At 47.5% G+C, this 19729-nt stretch overlaps 1 pseudogene; it reads left to right on the forward strand.

Moving 5' to 3' along the window:
• Positions 1–6293: 6293 nt before the first annotated feature.
• The window catches only part of LOC136480354 (uncharacterized), a 51361-nt pseudogene continuing 37925 nt past the window's right edge, over positions 6294–19729 (forward strand).

The following is a 19729-nucleotide window of genomic DNA, read 5'->3' on the forward strand; positions in this document are numbered from 1 at the left end:
GACGTTGTAAACAAATTATGCCAAATAAAGAAGTCCGTGACATGCTACTGCTACAACAACAGATTCTGTTTGACTCATGATTGCAAGAACATGTGCAAGGAGAACTTTTTGCTGCATACATGCTGTTGCCCACATTAAGCACTGTAATGAGCATTTGTTTGATGCGGACTCAACAAAAGAGGGTTCTTTTTGTTGCATACATGCTGCTATATTTCGTTTTAGGTCCACATGATATACTAACCTATTTCTACTTCTACTAAAGCACTGTCTTTTTCTATACTAAGTCTACCCAAAAAAGCTCCCCCGCTGAGCCCCCATCACACACCCCAGAAAATATATTCTACTTCTACTAAAGCACCATCTTTTTCAATGCTAAGTCTACCCAAGAGAACCTCGCCGCTAAGATGGCCCCCTTCACACATCCCAAAAAATATACCTAGAGAAACAGTAACATAGAAATCAACCGTCTACCGTCTAGATTGTTTCTGAGTCCTCTATCTTCTTACTCAATCTGAGTCCTCTCTCCCTACTCACTCAAATCTAACGATCAGGATCACATGTATAGTAGTCCTCGGCCCCTTGCCATCTCTCACGCCCGCGCCAAGCCCCCACGCCTGTGCCTAGCAGCCACAGTTCGATCCTCAGCTCATTTGTTTTTTCCATCAATTATTCGCTCGAGCGACCGCGGAAAAAACCACGCAAACTTCCGCAGCTGCCGCAGGGTTCCCGACATGGCTAGGGTTAGCTGGCCGCCGCCACGTCTGATCTGACCACCGGCAGCATGATGCAAACGCGGCGGCAAGGGGCAGACACGGCGCAGGTCAATTCATCTCCGGGCTACGAGCAAGATGCAGGCACTGCCCAAGGACCTGTGGTCCCTGTCATCGCCTCGACCGCTGACGGCACAGGTCTCCACCTTTGCTGTGGCGCTGCTATAAAGAATCCGGTGTGTTGGGAATCCTGATTATTATGGCACTAGGCAATATAAAAGGACCTATGTGCCCTTCTTCCTCAAATCACCTCTATGTGCCTTTCATCTTCTCCATTGCCATTCCCTTGCTCGGCTATCTTCTCGCTCCAGGGAGCATTTGCCTGAGAGAACTTCTTGCTCAAGGGAGTCCAGCTCCCCTCCCCTCGGTCATCTGCCACTCCCATGGCCATCTGCCCGAGAGATCTACTGCGACCAAGCCATCTGTCGGAGACTCCTATCCTTCACACTTGACGCTCCCCTTGGGCTGAGGGAGTCGGCCGCCTTCGACTTCTCCTGCCATCTCTTTGAGTTGAGAGCGCATCTTTTTCGGCTTCTGTCTGGGAGTGGCGGGGCAGGCACGACAGAGCGGAGGGCAACCCCAGAAAATCTCTCGCGGTAGAAAAAAACGCGAGGGTAAGCTCGCGCTACATAAAACACCTATATTAAACTTCGATTGTTTTGATCGTCCGATTCTCTAATAATTGAAAATAATCGATGGCATTCTCAATTATTTTCACTAAGAATCTGATTATAAGTGGTCCCAAATACACCCTTAGCGCCGCCGTCGTGGCGGCGGCAGTGGAAGCGTGACAGAGTTCGTTCCACACGGTGGGTGGATAATACCTTGTCTTTTTCTTTTATTATTTTTTATCCCACACAAAATTCAGTGGCTCATTGTTTTGAGCTATTAATTTCTTGGATTGGACGTAACTAAATTTAAGAGCCCTTGGATTTATAGTATTCATGCATAGCATGAAAGAAAATGCCAAGCAATTTGGGTGTGTTTTACACAATACAGTGGACAAGGCCGCCACTAGTAAAATATTATATGATTAAAAATTTAAAAAAAATTCCAATATTTTTCTGAAGAAAAAACAATTTCCAATATGCCCTGACATGCCATACCGAAACGAAGGCCACTGCATGCACAGTAACGTTGGTCCATTAACATCCTAGTTTTTAAGTTTTAAAAAAAATAACATCCTAGCTTTGGTCCATTAAAATGTAGGAATTTTTGTTTTTGTATTTCAATTGGTTTTCGTCTGTACAATTCCTGCGTTTCAAGGCCCCGGGAATACAAGTTTTCTCTCCTTAGGCCGCTCGTTTTCGTTTCAGTACGCTCGCACCTCTTCTGCGCCGCCGCCGCCGCTGCCGCACGGTGCTCGCCTTGCCGATGCTGAGTGCATGCCCCGCCGCCACCAAGATCGCGCTATGTGACACCGAGCGCCAGGAGGGTGCTTTACCAGACGCCAGGTACTGACCTTGCGAATCCTAGCGTCTGGCCTCCTCAATCTTCATTTTTGGCGAAGGTTTTTGAGATTTGCTGTATCGCCGTACTCGTACCCGTATGGATCGGCGTATTGGTGAATCCCAGACCACCGGTGTATAGCAAACATCACAGACAAGTATTTCAATCACGCCTTCTCACTCAATATCATGGAGTAGTAAATAAATTTACTATCTTAGCAATTGTTACAACAACAAAAGGGTATGACCATGGCGATTCAAATTGACAAGGTAAATGTTGAACTCTTCGACCCGTCCGTAGACATTTACTGGACAAACATTTTCTATGGAAAATCCATGACTTCAATTCTGAGAGCTTATTTGCTAGTACCAGGCTTGAGAATGCAGACATGCAGTAAGCCAACTAGAGAAGGGAATAGGCTGCAAATATATTATGAAAACTTAAGGAATTAGTTACCAGCTATTTTGGGAGGGTACAAGGTGGTGATGGGGCGGCGAGCCCGCTAAAGGATGGGTAGTGGAGGATGAAAGGTGGGGGGAAGGGGGGCAGCGGGGAGGTTGGCAGCAGCCCGGGCAGTGTGACTCGGCTGGGTGTTAGCTGTATTCATCTATTTATGTGCATCAGCTCACCTTTGAAGAAATGCATTTAGTGTTGTTTTGATATACTTGTACACTCTTTCCAGTATGGACGCCATCGCAGCTCTACCGGAGGATGCCCAACTCATGATCTTCTCCCGCGTGGGCAACGTCAAAGCCCTCTTCGGGTTCGCCATGACATGCCGGTGGTGCACTATTACAAAAGGGATTTATAGCAACACCACCTTTTTTTAGGGGGCAGCTCTATGAAATGGTTCCCAAATGAGCCACCCTACAATTCTATTTTTAGGGGCAGCTGGTGTTATCAGCTGCACCTACAAATGTCGTTATTTGTAAGGGCGGCTCTATGTCCGGTCACCCCTACAAATCCGATTTGTAGTGGCGGCTCTATATTGAGCAGCCACTACAAATAGATGCCGAATAGTTAAAATTAAATACTAAAATTTGAATTTTTGAAATGACCTCGGATGTAGAAATGATAAAAATAAAAGTTGTATATGTTGAAAATAAAAGCAGCGATGGGAGTTGGTTGTTGTAATAGCTTGCCGCCAGCGACGACGATGGCGGGGCAGCCTTGCCAGAGCCATTGACACCGAAAACAGAGATTCCTTCATTCTTCAAATTTGCACAGCCCGGAGCATCTCAATCCAATTCCTTCCAAGTAAGCAGCCATGGGCATTACCTAGCCGCCCCATCCTCATCGAGAGCCAACCGTGACCTGTAGACGACGAATTTGGAGTTTCCCTCGCCGCCGATCGTTTCCCTGCCAAATCCCTAGCCGATTTGGGTAAGTCTCGAACCTTGGAATTAGTTCAATTTCTTGCACCAATGGACTGCCCTTGACCTCCTTATTACGATGCTCTCCTTGGTTTGGCCAGAAACCTCACCATCGACGACGTGATGCCACACGTGGCCAGCTCTGCTCGGACTTCCTCCACCTCAACCGACGCCTCGGTTGTGTCCACTGTAAGCCCTTCATGCTCACCCGCCGTTCATTTTCTGTCGTCATAGCACTCATTCGCCAGAACGGCCTTGCCACGCTGATTTACTATGCTACCATGGGCGCCGCTCGTGGCTAGCCATTCCACGGTGCGTTGAGTGTCACGTCACCGCAGCCAACGTATGCGCCCACATGTAGCATAGAACACCAGCCACTCTATGGCTGCCGGCAAACCAACCGCCGTCCGGCTGGGCCACCACGTCACACGTCGCGCTGATGTGCCTGTGCGCCAGTGTGGGGTGTACAACCCCGAATACCCACGGTAGACCACATGGGCTGCGCCCCCAGGGGCGGCCCAGCCCACAAGACGAAGCCTTGCGGGGCACGACTCTGCTCGGCGCCTCTCGCAAGACATCTGGAAGATATCCTGAAGATACTACGAGATCTGTTAGGATATATACGATTCCAAGTTTCCTGTAATCAGTTATTACTTTCCGGTTATCTCTCAGATCTAACCGACTTGTAACCCTGCTCCCCGGACTATATAAGACAGGCAGGGACCCCCTCCAAACTCACGCAATATCATATGATAGCTCATACAAACCAACAGACCACAGGAGTAGGGTATTACATCATACTGACGGTCTGAACCTGTCTAGCTCGTGTGTCTCTGTTGCCTTCTTGTTCTTGATCTCACGCTCCTCTACCGATCAATCTACCTTCGTGGGATACCCCTCGGAGGACTGCCGATGATATTCTATCGACAGTTGGCGCACTAGGTAGGGGTTTGCGTGTTGTTTCGCTGTCGAACAAGATGGCTTTTTCCGCAGGCTCTTCGTCCCTCCCGCAGCCCAGCCAGATCTTCATGGTCGGATCGATCTCGTGGATCATCAACATCGATAGAGTCGGAGAGCTCCTTGAGCCGGCACCGATCGATTCTGCGCCGATCACCCCCGCACCTGCGATAGCAGATCTGATCTCGGAACCGCCTTCGAAGTCGCCTTCATCGACGACTCACTGCTCACTTCCTCGCTACCAGAGGAGGCAGATTAACAATGACGATCTGATCACATCTATCGACCGGGTTGGTCTGAAGCTCGTAGATTGCCTCTCCATCGCCAGATCGGCTCTGGACACTCTGATCCAACGCCGACCACCCACCGATCCAGATCTGTCGGTGGCTACTCGAAAGACTCCAGGAGTTGCGGCTCTACCCTTCGGGCTCGCCAACACCGCCGCCACCTTCGAAGACGCCCTAAGGGGCAAATTCACCGACCAGGTGGGAGACATCCATCCTCTCACCGACTAGCCTCCGCTGGCTGTCAATAGGCTCCACGTCAACCGACGCTCTGGAGTGTCCCTCCTGACCATCCCAGAGGAGAATCTAAACTCTGAGTCCTAAGGCTCTACGGAGACCCTCGCCGACACCTTCACCGAGCAACCTCCTCTCCCTCCGTTCCGGGGTGGCGCGATCTTCAACGTCAGTGTTGACAACCCCCCTCGGAACGGCGAGACCGAGGAGGAACATGCCGCTCGCGAGAACCAGAACACCAACCGCGCACAACGCCGAGCAAACGAGAATGTCCTTGCGAGGGCCGAGCAACAGCTTGACTCGCAAGGAGTACCACTCCAACGCAACCTCAATGAAGAGTTTCTCCACGTTGACGGCCACGACGTCTTCAAGACTCCAAGCGCCAATCTGGCAGTGGCCGCCAACGAGCTCGCCCGCCTCCTGCAGATGCCCAAGCTCGCCAAGGTCGCCGCCATGCTTAAAGCGGCGCACTGTCAGGTCAATGAGATCCGCTAGGATCAGAGACCTTCATACTCCACCACTTTGATTTGCCGATCAGTCGCCACAAGAACCGATCGCCGCCAAAGTCGCTTCACTGACCAGCACCACGACGATAGGCAACCCCTCTAGGGCGGAGCTAGGGGCTACCGCGCCGAACATCACCACCAACACGACCAGGAGGTCGACCAGGACGTCCAGGTGCACCTCAACAATCTCTGAGATGCACGACGACGTATCGATGAATGCCGCTTCAGTCGACATGAAGATGAAGTACGTTGCCGCTAGGAGTATGAGCAAGAGTAGGGTAACCCGGACTCAGCTCTTGAGCCACTCACCAGCAACAACGCTGCAGATGACAGCGCCGACAACCCCAAGGGCCCCTCGGCATTCACAAGGGCGCTCTGAACACTTCAGTGGCCCTATGGTTTCAAAATCACTAGGGTCAGGCCCTACGAGGGGAGGATGAATCCAACATAGTGGTTACAGGCTTATGCCACTTCTGTTCGCGTCGTCGGAGGAGACACCAGTGTCATGGTGAACTATCTTTCCATCATGCTTGCACCAACCGTCATGAACTGGTTCACTAGCCTTGCCCCAGACTCCATCAGATCCTAGGAAGAGCTGAAAAAGTCTTCACCGACAATTATATGGCTACGTGTATGCGACCGGGAACCAAGCATGATCTCAACCGCATCAACCAGAAGCCATCCGAGCTCCTCCGCAGCTACATAAGACGCTTTTCCGAGATGAGGAATTCTATTCCAAACATCACAGAAGCCAAGGTCATCACCGCCTTCATCCGAGGACTCCATCACCACGAGCTTCGCTCCAAGTTCAACCGCAAGCCGTCCACTGGGATCGCCGAGATGATCACAACCGCCAACCAATACATCGATGCCGAGGAAGCTGAGGTGTGCTTCAATGAGGATGCCGGCACTCATCGCCCAACACGCCGCTACGACGACCGCCCCGACGACCGCCGCCACAATGACTGTTGCCATGACGACCGCAGTTACCATCGTGATAGCGGCCGTTATCGGCCAGAAGGACCCAAGACTAGTCAAAATCACTGCCACCGGCCAGACCACATCGTCGCTGCCGTCAAGGAACCTCGTGCCAAGCGCAACTACGATGAGCAGTACAAGAAGATCCTCGATGGCCCGTGCCCTCTCCATAAGAACACCAAGCACAAGATGAAGAATGATGAGGACATCACTCCTTCAGATGTACCCGCTGATCCTCCAACCGTCATGCAAGGTCCAATGACCCGGGCTCGAATGTGTCAACTCAATTTAGAGGTGAGCTCGTTCTTAAGCGATCCTTTTCATACTTTTGAGAATAGACTACTACCTAATGATGTTATCTTGCTTAGGAACATTGGAGAGGGTCATGAGGGACTTAGAGGAAGTGGTGGAGGCAATGATGACCAGCAAGGACGTGCAACAAAAACCGGAGGCCCGATCCAACATAATTTTGAGTCTGCCTTGGCCTCCAGGACCAGTCTGCCTTAAACTGGTTACCTAGGATGCATCCAGACTTTGTTTTCGACGATCCATATATGGTTGGAAAGCTAATTTGATAAGGAAGACAATCCAGGTGGTCTCACATCAAAAGCCCTTCAGAATCAAAGGTAATCGTCGAAACAAGTCAGAATCCAGAATCTGCTAGGGTGCTGCGACACCGTCTTTTGGTCTGTTGGACCGTGTATCGTGTTTGGGCCCATTAGGGGGCGCGTCCAGGGTAGGCGACGACCCTAAGACCTTTATAATCATACGCCATTGCCGTCATTAGGTTTTGGGTTTTGCTTAGATTAATCTGTTAAGAACAGTTTCGTCGTTCATCGGTTTGTGAGACCCTAACTTCGTGAGATTAATCACTCATCTGCAATTTGGTTGCTTTCTTTCTTGTTCTTGCTTGGGTTCTTCGTTGCATAGACAGGGATTAGCCTTCTTGGCGAAGTCAACCGGATTCATGTCTCGGTTGATAACCAGAGGAGTTGTGGTGCTAAGATTGTAGGGTTCGATCTTACAATCTGAAGCCATATCGGTGTGATTCTCTGCCACAACGATAGTTATCACTACCTGACGGAAGATCGGGATCCCTGTTCCCATTAAGTGGTAATCGAAGCTAAGGTATACCGTCAAGTTCATATTTATCCCCTAGTTTGGAGTGTTTCGCATTCGTCCCATGGTCTAGTGCCATACTTTTTTTTTCCTATCCTAGAACCTTCTGCGCCATAGCCGTTGCTTATTTTAGTTTCAGAGTCCGTCGTGTTGAGTTTGTCTCCTGGTCAAGGTCTTGTTTGCTGGTTAGGTCGTGTTAGAGTCCAGTTCGTGTCTTTTCCCCCATCGTTTCCATCAAATCTTTGCTTCGGTGATCAATTTTGCGCACATTGTCCCTATTTTGTCCTCTAATTCGGAGCCAATTCTTAAAACTGGTCTAGTTTTCACATACGAACTCAGATTTCGAGGTTCCATATATCAAAATCGATCAGAAATTTTTTTTGAATCTGTCCATCCCTTGCTTTGCAGGGGTCAGAGATTTTTATTTTGGTCAAAAACTGGTCACAAGATCCTCTTTTCGTGGTCACAAGCTTTTTGTTGTTTTTCAGCACGTCTTCTGAAATTTCCACGGGCCACACCTTTCACTTGTTTAGGCTCATATTTTCTGTGGTTACTTCTTTTGTGCTACTAAGTGAAGGAAAAATATCAAAAAAATAAAAAGAAAAAGTCAAAATTTTCCAAAAAAACAACGACAGCCCAAAAAAATAGAAAAAAGAGAGGGGCAAAAGAGGAACAATATCTAGAGGAGCACATAGAGAAGGCCAAAGTGAGTTGTGTTAGCGTGTGCCGTCTGGTTTCTTGTTTGTGTTGCTATTGCCATCCACCATACTTGTTTTTCACACCCCTATCACCTTGCAATCCACCATACTAGTTTGTTACACACCTGGTACTTGAAACATTTTAGACCAACAACGAGAACAAGTACTTTGGACTATAATTCAGCATTACTTTCTGTTACTGACTAGTGTGCCAGATACACATATTATTCTTTGTGTGCCTTCCAAACTCCACAAACTCTTCAGATCAGTACAGAAAATGGTCCTTGCAATCTCGGTACCACTGCCTCACAGGTATCATGAACCAGCCACCGGTTGTACCGCCCACTGCTTGTGTTGGTAAGAACTTGGTAAGACACTTCCACTTGCTGTGAAAAGTGACAGCACTGCAACTGCAACCACGTAGTCATTTGTTAGGGATAACTTTCACCATTTGTTCCTGTTTTTGTGTTTACAATGGCAGGAGGTGATCAGACTGGAGATAACAATCCTAAGGGTTTCAACGAGTGTGCCAGCCAAGAGCAACTGCAAGCTGTTGTAGAGGATGCCCAAAAAGGATGAATGAGGCCGTTAGGAAGGCCATCACTGACGCACTCATTGAACTCAATATTGGCAACAACATGGAGAGATTGGCCAAATGAATTTCCACGCTAACCGACAAGGTTAATGAGTTGGAAACCTTGGTGGTGGTCAACAACAATGACGTCTCCGGTAGCAACACCGATGGTCTCTTGCCAGAAGACACGATGCATGATGTCGCTAGGAACATAGATCGAGTAGCCTTCCGACAAGAAAGATTACGACGACGTCTTCACCGCAACATGACAGGTATGGGTGGTGTCCACCACCATCATGGTAATAATCACGGTGTGCCCGATGATCCTTATGCTAAGATTAAGTTCACAATACCATCTTTTTCGGGTTATTATGATGCTGAGGGATATCTTGATTGGGAGATGACAGTAGAATAAAAGTTTAGCGCCCACCTTGTGCCTGAGCATCATAGAGTTCGACAAGCTACTAGTGAGTTTAAGGATTTTGCCATTATTTTGTGGAATGGGCTAGCTGCACAGGATGCTTTACCTGGTTCGTGGGAAGAACTTAAGATATCTATGCATGATCGTTTTGTTCCTCCTTCTTATCATAGAGACTTGCATAAGAAATTAATGCGTTTAGAACAAGGAGAAAAATCTGTACAGGATTACTATGGTGAGCTCCAAAAGGGATTGATGCGTTGTAGTGTTGTGGAGGGGAACGAAGATTCTATTTGTCATTTTTATTTGGGTTTGAGGCGTGAGATTCAGGACATTGTTGATTATAAAGAATTTAATACTGTCAACCAGTTGTTTCAGTTTGCTATGCTTACAGAAAAGGAATTGTAGGGGCATGAACAACAGAGCAAGGGCAAGGTCAGCACCATATACATGCCATGATCGACACCATCTTCGGGGCTGACCAAGCCAACCACTTTTCGGCCACCACCACCAGCAAGCAAACAACCAATAGCCTCTGGAGTTTTTGCTACACCTAAGGCACCTCCCGCATGACCTTCAGATTCAGGTAAAAATTCTTTGCAGGTGCCTACCAAGAGTGCCTCATCCGTTGCATCGACGGGACACATTTCGGGCATTCAGTGCCACCGCTGCCATGGCATTGGCCATGTGCAGAAGGACTGCCTAAGTCAGCGGGCATATATTGCTACATAAGATAGTTACATCAGCACCTCCGACATTGACGATGAAGAAGACCAAGATGCAGATGAGGAGGACAGCGAAGTCCTTGGTGATGAGGCCACGGTAGCCTATAGGAGCATCATTGTATAGTGGGTGCTCAGCTCACAAGTACAGCAACCTGAGAAGCTACAACACCATAACTTGTTCTAGATTTTCTTCGTTATTAGCAACCGTCGAGCACGTATCATTATTGATGGAGGTAGCTGCAATAATTTGGTGAGTTCTGATTTGGTCAAGAAGCTTGGCTTGACCACACGCCTGCACCCACGTCCATACCATATTCAGTGGCTAAATGATTCTGGAAAAGCAAAGGTAACACAAACTTGCAGAGTTTCATTTTCATTGGTTCTTATGCTGATTCTATTGATTGTGATGTGGTACTTATGCAAGCCTATTCACTCTTACTGGGTAATCCTTGGGAACATGATAATGATGCTACACACCATGATAGAAGTAATAAATACACTTTTGTGCATAAAGGAAAGAAAATTACTTTGGTACCTTTGACCCCTGCTCAAATTGTACAAGCTGATAGAGAACGCACTGCTAGTTTGAATGATGTTTAATCTGAAAATCAGCAAGTTGCTAATTCTATTCTCCCACCTAAAAAGGGTAAGTCTACATCTAATTCTAAGGCCGAGGGAATTAAATTGAAGGGTGGTGTTATGCTTGCAACAAAATGTGACTTTGCTGAAATTTCTGATGATGATATTTGCTATGCTTTGGTATACAAACGAGCTATGTTTTTGCTTGATGATATTGTTAGCTTGGTGCCTCTTGCTGTCACTAACCTTTTGCAGGAGTATGGGGACATTTTTCCAGCTGAGATACCCCCGGGGCTGCCACCTATGAGTGGGATAGAGCATCAAATCAATTTGATTCCAGGAGCAACCTTGCCCAACCGAGCTGCCTATCGAACCAATCCCGAAGAGACTAAGAAAATTCAGCGACAAGCCTAAGATCTTTTGGACCGCGGGTATGTACATGAAAGCCTTAGCCCTTGTGCTATTCCTGTACTTTTGGTTCCTAAGAAAGATGGAACTTGGCATATGTGTGTTGGTTGTAGAGCCATCAATAATATTACTATTCGGTATCGTCATCCTATTCCTAGGCTAGATGACATGCTTGATGAGTTGTGTGGTTCTATAATTTTCACCAAGATTGACTTGTAAAGTGGCTACCACGAAATTAGAATGAAACTTGGAGATGAATGGAAAACCGTGTTTAAAACCAAATTTGGGTTGTATGAGTGGTTAGTAATGCCTTTTGGTTTGACCAATGCACCTAGCACTTTCATGCGCTTAATGAATGAGGTTTTTAGAGCATTTATTGGTCATTTTGTGGTAGTTTACTTTGATGATATATTGATTTACAACAAGTCTTTTGATGAACATATGGATCACTTACGTGCTGTTTTTAATGCTTTACGTGATGCACGTTTATTTGGTAACCTTGAGAAGTGCATCTTTTGCACGGATTGAGTTTCTTTTCTTGGCTATGTTATAACTCCACAGGGAATTGAGGTGGACGAGATGAAAATTGAAGCTATAAAGAGCTGGCCGGTTCCCCAAACCGTCACACAGGTGAGGAGTTTTCTTGGTCTTGCAGGATTCTACCGTCGCTTCGTCAAAGATTTCAGCACCTTTGCTGCCTCGTTGCATGAGTTGACGAAGAAAGGGGTAGTGTTTCATTGGGGGAAGGCACATGAGGAGTCCTTTGACACTTTGAAGGACAAGCTCACACACGCACCATTGCTACAACTTCCAAATTTTGGTAAGACTTTTGAGCTAGAATGTGATGCTAGTGGAGTTGGCATTGGGGGTGTTTTGATGCAAGATAGTAAACCCATTGCTTACTTTAGTGAAAAATTGCATGGTCCTGTTCTAAATTATTCCACGTATGATAAGGAATTGTATGCCCTTGTCCGTTCTTTAGAGATGTGGCATCATTATTTGTGGCCTAAAGAATTTGTTATTCATTCTGATCATGAATCACTTAAGTATCTTCGCTCTCAACATAATCTGAATCGTAGGCATGCTAAATGGGTTGAATTTATTGAATCTTTTCCTTATATTATCAAACACAAGAAAGGGAAGGATAATGTGATTGCTGATGCTTTGTTTAGACGATATACATTGCTGTCCCAACTTGATTGTCGGATTTTTGGGCTTGAATCAGTAAAAGAACAATATGCGCTTGATCCTGATTTTAAGGACGTGTTGCTAAATTGTAGAGAAGGACATACATGGAATAAGTTTATGATCAATGATGGGTTTTTGTTTAGAGCTAACCGCCTATGCATTCCAGTTGGCTCCATTCGTCTTTTGTTGTTGCAGGAGGCACATGGAGGCGAATTGATGGGACATTTTGGAGACAAGAAGACAGAGGAGGTGCTGTCCACACATTTCTTTTGGCCTAGGATGAGGCGAGATGTAGAACGGTATGTGTCTCGGTGCACCACATATCAAAAAGCTAAGTCACGGTTGAACCCACATGGTTTGTATATGCCTCTTCCTGTTCCTTCTACTCCTTGGGCTAATATATCTATGGATTTTGTGTTGGGTTTGCCAAGGACTAAGAGGGGGAGGGATAGTATTTTTGTGGTGGTTGATCGTTTTTCTAAGATGGCACATTTTATTCCTTGTCATAAGAGCGACGATGCTATTCATATTGCTGACCTTTTCTTTCAAGAAATCGTTCGCTTGCATGGTATGCCTTCTACTATTGTTTCAGATCGCGATGCCAAATTCTTGAGTCATTTTTGGCACACTTTGTGGAATAAATTGGGGACCAAGATGTTGTTTTCTACAACATGTCATCCCCAAACTGATGGGCAAACTGAGGTGGTGAATCGAACATTGTCCACAATGTTGAGAGCAATTTTGAAGCGCAATTTGAAGATATGGGAAGAGTGTTTGCCGCATGTGGAGTTTGCATATAATAGGGCGGAACATTCCACCACCAAGGTAAGTCCTTTTCAGGTAGTGTATGGTTTTAACCCTCGTGCTCTTATTGATCTTTTGCCTTTACCTACCACTGAGAGAACACATAGTGATGCTAGAGAGCGTGCTGAATTCCTTCGTAAGTTGCATAAAACAACTAAAGCAAATATTGAAAGAATGAATAAAAAGTATAGAATTGCTGGTAGTAAAGGTAGAAAAGAAATTAAACTTGAACCAGGTGATTTGGTTTGGTTACATTTGAGAAAAGATAGATTTCTTGAGCTGTGTAAGTCTAAATTAATGCCAAGAGCAGCTGGTCCTTATAAGATAATTGAGAAAATAAATGATAATGCCTACAAACTTGAGTTGCCACCCGAGTTCGGGGTTAGTCCCACCTTTAACATTGTAGATTTGAAGCCTTATTTTAGAGAAGCAGATGAGCTTGAGTCGAGGACGACTCAATTTCAAGAGGGGGAGGATGATGAGGACATCACTCCTTCGGATGTACCCGCTGATCCTCCAACCGTCATGCAAGGTCCAATGACCCGGGCTCGAATGCGTCAACTCAATTTAGAGGTGATCTCGTTCTTAAGCGATCCTTTTCATACTTTTGAGAATAGACTACTACCTAATGATGTTATCTTGCTTGGGAACATTGGAAAGGGTCATGAGGGACTTAGAGGAAGTGGTGGAGGTGATGATGACCATCAAGGACGTCCAACAGAAACCGGAGGCCCGATCCAACATGATTTCGAGTCTGCCTCGGCCTCTAGGACTAGTATGCCTTAAATTGGTTACCCAGGACACATCCGGACTCCGTTTTCGACGATGCACATATGGTTCAAAAGCTAATTTGATAAGAAAGACAATCCAAGTGGTATCACATCAAAATCTCTTCAGAATCAACGGGAATCGTCGAAACAACTCAGCACCCATAATCTGCCAAGGTGCTGCGACAACGTCTTTTGGTCCGTTGGACCGTGTATCATGTTTGGCCCCATCAGGGGGCGCGTCCAGGGTAGGCAATGACCCTAACACCTTTATAATCATATGCCGCTGCCATCATTAGGTTTTGGGTTTTGCTTAGATTAATCTGTCAAGAACAGTTTCGCCGTTCATTGGTTTGTGAGACCCCAACTTCGTGAGATTAATCATTCATCTGTAATTTGGTTGCTTTCTTTCTTGTTCTTGCTTGTGTTCTTCGTTGCGCAGGCAGAGATTAGCCTTCTTGGTGAGGTCAACTGGATTCGTGTCTCGGTTGATAACCAGAGTAGTTGTGGTGCTAAGATTGCAGGGTTCTATCTTTCGATCTCAAGCCGGATCGGTGTATGATTCTCTGCCATAACGATAGTTATCACTACCTGACGGAAGATCGGGATCCCCGTTCCCATTATGATGAGCAATACAAGAAGATCATCGATGGTTCATGCCCTCTCCATAAGAACGCCAAGCACAAGATGAAGAACTGCCTCGGTTTGACTAAGGAGTTCTAGGACAAAAAGCTAGATGATGACGCCAACGACGGAGCCGGAGGTCGCCGACCACCTAGGGGCATTGACAATGCCTTCTAGGACCACGACAAGGTGGCCTCGCCTCAACCAAGAGCAGAAGAGAACAGAAGCTCGCCGCTCATCGGGTGCTCGCCATCACTTCGGAGGACGCCGCCGCCAACCCCATCTATCGCCCATGGTTCAAGGTCCCCATCACCTTCAACAGGGCCAACCAGTGGGCATACATTCCCTACACAAGGTGTTTCCCCTCGTCCTCGACGCAACCATCCAGAAGGTGCTTTTTAGAAAAGTGTTCGTCGACGGTGGGAGCGCTCTGAATCTCCTCTTCACTGGAGCCCTAAAGGAGCTGGGCCTCGGATTAGCAGATCTCACACCCTCCGACTCCTCCTTTTGGGGTGTGGTACCTGGAAGATCCTCCAAACCGCTTGGAGAGATCACCCTACTAGCATAGTTTGGCATGGCAAGCTACTACCACGTTGAGCACATCAACTTCTATGTCGCCGATTTCAACACCGCTTACCATGTCATACTTGGTCGGCCAGCTCTGGCCAAGTTCATGGCTATACCACACTATGTGTATCTAGTGCTGAAGATGCCTTCACCTATAGGAGTTCTGGCCCTACGGGCCAACCTCTCCATCGCCTATGCCTATGAGACAAAGAGTCTCGCCCTCGCCGAAGCCACGACATCTCCATCCAGATGGCCAGCGTGATCACCGAAGCCAAGACGTTGTCCACCAACGACATGGAGATCCTAGAGCTAGAGCCTCCCCGCGCCTCCGCCAAGTCCAAGGAAATAAAGGAGGTCAGCCTCGGCCTCGACGACCCCTCCAAGACCATGAAGATTGGGGCTCACCTTGACCCCAAATAGGAAAGCACGCTCATCTCCTTCCTACGTGGGGACGCCGACGTTTTTGCTTGGAAACCTGCAAACATGCTAGGGGTACCACGGGAGAAGATCGAGCACTCCTTAAATGTCTCGCCGACCGCCAAACCGATCAAGCAGAAACACCACCGATTCACACCAGACAAGAAGGAGGCTATTTGGGTAGAAATAAAATGGCTCTTAGCTGCCGGATTTATAAAAGAATTGTATCATCCTGAGTGATTAGCAAACCCTATTTTTGTTCAAAAAAAGAATAAAGAATGGAGAATGTGCGTTGATTACACTGATCTTAACAAACACTGCCCTAAAGACCCCTTCGGTTTGCCTCAGATAGACGAGGTTGTAGACTCCACCGCCGGCTATGAACTGCTCTCCTTCCTTGACTATTACTCCTGCTATCACCAGATCTCCCTCAAGGAAGAAGATTAGATCAAGACATCATTCATCACGCCCTTCGGTGCGTATTGCTACAACACCATGTCCTTTGGACTCAAGAACATCGGGGTGACATATCAAAGGGCTATCTAGATGTGCCTCGATCAATAGATTGGCCGCAACATCGAACTTACATCGATGATATGGTTGTCAAGTCCAAGACCACCGATGATCTTATCGCCGACCTCGAAGAAACGTTCGCCAACCTAAAAAGGTACCGATGGAAGCTGAAACCTTCAAAGTGCATCTTTGGAGTTCCATTCGGTATACTCCTAGGCTACATTGTCAGCGCACGAGGCATCGAGCCCAATCCTGACAAGGTCTCCGCCATCACCAACATGAAACGGCCAACATGCGTCAAGGATATATAGAAGCTTATAGGCTACATGGCTGCCTTAAGCCGCTTCATATCACGCCTCGATGAAAAAGGGCTACCTTTCTTCAAACTCCTCAAGGCCTCTAAGCGCTTTTCCTGGTCGGAGGAGGCAGACACAGCTTTCAAGCAACTCATGTCGTTCCTAACAAAGCCTCCGATCATGACGGCGCCATGGCCAGATGAAACCCTCCTACTCTACATCGCCGCTACTTCTCGTGTCGTCAGCATAGCCATTGTGGTTGAATGCGAGGAGGCCGGGCACACTGATAAGGTGCAACGTCTGGTATATTTCATCAGCAAGGTTCTTAACGAGCCCAAGACTCGTTATCCTCAGGTCCAGAAGCTGTTGTACACCGTTCTGATCACGTCGCGCAAGCTCTGTCACTACTTCGAGTATTTCAAGATCGCCATGGTCACCGAGTTCCCTCTAGGGGACATCCTCCGCAACAAAGAGGCCAACGACCATATCATCAAGTGGGCTGTCGAACTCGGCACTTACTCCATTGAACTCAGAAGCAGGCCTACCATCAAGTCTCAGGCGCTCACTGATTTCATCGCCGAATGGACCAAGATCCAAGAGCCCATCATGGCCACCTGCCCTGAGCACTAGGTGATGTACTTCGACGGCGCCTTTAACATCAACGGTGCTGGTGCTGGCATCTTGTTCATTACACCGACCAAGGATAAACTCCGATACGTTCTCTAGATACACTTTCCGGCCTCCAACAACGCCGCCGAATACAAAGCATGTCTCCACAGACTCCGTATAGCCGTTGAGCTCGGTGTCAAACGCCTCATGGTATACGGGGACTCCACGCAGGTCATCAACCAGCTGAACAAAGACTGGTCCTGCTCCAGTGAGAAGATGGATGCATATTGCGTCAAAATCAGGAAGCTTGAAGGGAAGTTCTATGGTATCGAGTACCACCACGTGGTACGCGATCAAAATCAGCTCGCCGATCACTTGTCCAAGTTAGGCTCCTCTCGCACTGCGATTTCACCGGGGGTCTTTGTTCAAGATTTTCTGGTGCCATCCATTAAGGAAGAAAAGGAAATTCAGGAAGTTCCCCCCGCCGAGCAGCTAGTACTTACGGTACCTTTGCCGGCCACCGATTGGAGGGAATAGTTCATCAAGTACCTCTCCAGCGCCGAAGTACCCGCCGATAAGACTGAAACTAAATGCCTAATCCGTCGAAGCAAACATTACATGCTGGTGGACGGCAACTTGATGAGAAAAAGTGCCAAGGAAGAGATTCTGCAAAAATGCATCACCCAAGAAGACGGAGTGAAGCTACTTCTTGAAATTCACTCTAGTTCCTGCGGCAACCACATGGCCTCAAGAATAGTGGTCGACAAAGCTTTTTGAGCTGGTTTTTATTGGCCTACGGCTATCTCCGATGCAGAAGACCTCGTCTGATGTTGTGAAGGATGCCAATTTTTTGCCAAGCAAATACACGTGCCGGCACAAGAGCTGCAGACCATTCCAGCTTCCTGGCCCTTCGCATGCTGGGGACTGGACATGGTTGGCCCTTTTAAGCCAGTGCTAGGTGGCTTCTGGTATGTATACGTCGCCATTGATAAGTTCTCCAAGTGAATCGAGTATAAACCACTCGTCTCGGCTACTGCAAAGAAAGTAGTCGAGCTCTTCGTAGACATCATCCATAGATTCGGTCTCATGAACAGCATCATCATCGACCTCGGAACTACATTTACCGCCCATCACTTTTGGGACTTCTGCGAAGACCGGTGCATCTCCGTCAAATACGTCTCCATTGCCCATCCTAGAGCCAATGGTCAGGTCGAACGGGCGAACGGCATGATCCTTGATGTCCTAAAAAAGAGGCTATATCAGAAAGAAGAAAAGCACCTAGGCAGATGGCTCAAGGAGCTACCAGCTATAGTCTGGGGACTGTGCACTCAAGTTAGTCGTAGCACCGGTGTGTCTCCATACTTCTTGGTCTACAGCTCAGAAGCCATACTACCAGCAGATATTGCCTTCCAAGCACCTAGGGTGCTGCGCGGAGGCTCCTTCTTGCGTGCGCGTGCTGGTAGTATGGTGCTTCCCCTTGATTGATCATCCGCTCGCGTGCTGCGCGGAGGCTCCTTCAACTATGCTGAGCCCCTGGAAGCGCGCCATGGGATTGTCCTGATGCAGCATGTGCCCCACACTTTCGACTGTCCAAAGCCGTCTGTGCTGCTCAACTTCTGCAAACCTATCACCCGCGAGTGTCACTTTCTCCCGCCTCTAGAGAATCCCCACTCTACTCCACCTCTCGGGTTGGATTAGCCCGATCTGCAGGTCACCATGAACGCCATCATCAAGGCCACCGACAGCAGTAACCTTGATGGACGGCAGCTCCTCCTCATCACCACCAAAGCATCTGGACAGGTGTACCTTCACTTGCACTCTGTTGGCACACGCTGGAGCACACCCACCATGTGGCTAGAAGGTATCCGTTACTCCCTGGTGCGTGATAGAGCTGCTCACTACTAAAAAAACATTTCTAGGGGCGGCTGGTAACCCTTTGTAGGGGCGGTTTGCCCAGCCGCCCCTACACAAGGGTCTCTACAAATCATGCATCTGTAGGGGCGGCTTGTATTACCAGGCCGCCCCTACAAATCGATTTGTAGGGGCGGCTGTAGTACCAGCGGCCCCTACAAACATGTATTTGTAGGGGCGGTTCAATATAGAACCGCCCCTACAGTACGCTTTCCCGCAAAAAAAAAATTCAAATTTACAATTCAAAATCGCGTTGCCGAACGTCCCACGACCAACGTTCCGAACCGCGTTCGCGTTGCCGAACGCCCCGCGACCAACGTTCCGAACCACGTTCGCGTTGCCGAACGCCCCGCGACCGCGACTACAAGCACAAGAGTATTCTATAAACTACAATTACAAGTCCAATTCCCAAGAATATATACAATCCATCATTAAATATACAAATTCCATACACATTGTTATCAACGTCCTAGAGCTAGCCTTTCAGTCTCACGAAGGTGTTGGTACTGAGGATTTGTACCTAACTCAGACTCTCGGTCAGGGTAGGCGCCTCTGACGTGTACAATCTGGTCCAATATGAAGTTGCAAAGGTCGACGACGAGCTCTAAGAGTTGGTCATCCTTGTATGGGTCTCTTTTCATTCCTTTCTCTTCTCTCCACTACAAGAGAACAAGTTTCAGTTTAGTATTTCATACCATATACGAAGTTTTTATACTACGGGTGAAGAGGTTCAAACTTACCCTTAAGGGGTGTCTCTTGTAGGCACCGGTGTTACTCATCATAGAACATATATAGTATGCAAGGAAATAAAATTCAGAAGTCATGCAAAGAAACTAATAAATAGGATGAACTACTCAAAGATATTTATGGGCATTCATGGAAGGAAAGAGATGGATTAAGAAGCTGACATGCAGTGAAAGGAGAGATATTCATGGGAGAAAAGGAAAGTTCAATCAGCTAT

This window comes from Miscanthus floridulus, chromosome 9 (assembly GCF_019320115.1).
Source record: "Miscanthus floridulus cultivar M001 chromosome 9, ASM1932011v1, whole genome shotgun sequence".
Lineage (NCBI taxonomy): Eukaryota > Viridiplantae > Streptophyta > Magnoliopsida > Poales > Poaceae > Miscanthus > Miscanthus floridulus.